Source organism: Sphaeroforma arctica (assembly GCF_001186125.1).
Source record: "Sphaeroforma arctica JP610 unplaced genomic scaffold supercont1.1354, whole genome shotgun sequence".
NCBI lineage: Eukaryota > Ichthyosporea > Ichthyophonida > Sphaeroforma > Sphaeroforma arctica.
This window is the reverse complement of record NW_014039204.1, coordinates 4,396-6,386: the sequence shown is the minus strand read 5'-3', so window position 1 is coordinate 6,386 and position 1,991 is coordinate 4,396.

Genomic DNA, 1,991 nt, shown 5'->3' with positions numbered 1-1,991 from the left:
CACACACACACACACACACACACACACACACACACACACACACACACACACACACACACACACACACACACACACACACACACACACACACACACACACACACACACACACACACACACATATATATATATATATATATATATATATATATATATACATATAAGTATGCTTATTCATCTGCATATATTTAAATAGGTTTATTCATATGCATATATTCAAATAGGCTTATCCATCTGCATGTATATAAATATACTTACCTATCTGCATAAACGTTTTCAACCCTCCTGCCAGGTTCAAACTCTTCTGTCACTATTCCATGAAGCTGTCTCGCGAATTTCCTCTGAAGGATTCGTGTGCCGCATGGGATCAGTTGTTCGCGGCCATTGGTCTGAGATCGGCTGAAGTGCCCGCGTCTAAAACAGGTGAATAAATTACACACGACATCCTTGATTGAGCTTGTGTTAAATTTTTTAAATGCGCTTATACATGCGCATGCACATGCACAACCCATACGCATACACACATATACATACGCGCACGCATACATAACACATACATACGCTCACACAAACGAACATCTGCACTCACACCTGCCCAGCCGTGACTGAAGATGGAGATGACTCCAACGATCTTCTGGCAGACGATAATTTCGAACGCCAATCCAAACTGGAGGAGAGCATGGACGTGTTCATACAGCTGTGGGAGGAGTACCTACACCGCGAGTACCTCAGATTGGGTATGTTTAGGCGGGATAGTGTTAAGCATTGATGTCTATTAGGATTACACGTGGTCGCACGGTGTCTGTACGAAGAGTACATGGTGTGGTATGATGTCTGTTATGAATATACTGGAAGAATACATGGTATCGTATGATGTCTTATAAGAATACACGTTATCGTATGATGTGTTATAAGAATACACGGGAGTTACAAATTTAGTAAGCGTATAGGGTATTGATGGTGCAATGATACACCAAAACTTGTGTTCATCTCGATCCAAATTTAGTTAAGCGTTTACGTATAGGTATTTGCATACTTATTCATTTTCATCTATCAGTCGTGGGCTGAGTGCTTACTCTGCGAAAGTCCGGGTCCCTATTCATTCATGTAATCGTATGTATTCTTCTTGTTTGTGTGGATGAATGTTTTGCTTCTGAGACTATGGAGTATAGTACTGCAGTGTTAGATGTCCACGAGCTCATGGGGTTGCCACACACAATCATAGATATCGTGTACGTTATCTACGGTTATGTTTATATGTAGTATAGTACTACAGTAAATGATTCTCACAAGTTCATGCTGTTGCGATGGTCTTTTCCTGGACACGCCCAATAGTAGTTATCGTAAACGATGCATGTATATATGTGCTTGTGACTATATGTAGTATAATACTACAGTGTTGTATTCCCACAAGTTCATGATGTTGCGATGGCTCACTCCTGGGCACACGGATATAGTCGACAATGCATGTATGTATGTGCTTATAAAGACACGTATTTTACCACAGTGTCAGTTGCCCGCAAGCTCAAATGATGTTGCAGTGGCTCCCTCTTGGGCACACACAGTATTAGATATGGTAGACGATGAATGTTTATAGGTGCCTATAAAGACATATAGTATTCTACTAGTGTCAGATGCGCACAAGCTCATATGGTGTGGTGTTGCAATGGCTTCCTCCTGGGCACACACAGTAGTAGAAATCGTAGGCGACTGTATCGAGGATGCGTCGAACAATCTGCATTCAAATCCAAACGAAAGTGACAAGGACCTACATGGTTAGTCGATACCACATTCCACATCTCGAGATCGCTTATCTAGCATTCACTATGTCCAATCAGCTACTGAGCTATGTAGTAATTGGTGTCGGGGCTGTATACTATTTAAAATATAAGCACATATACATACAAGTAGATGGCCATGTAACGATTTGAGATGGAGCGCTGGCTAAATACTATAGATGCTCACTCCCGGCACGAAGATCTTGTTTGTATT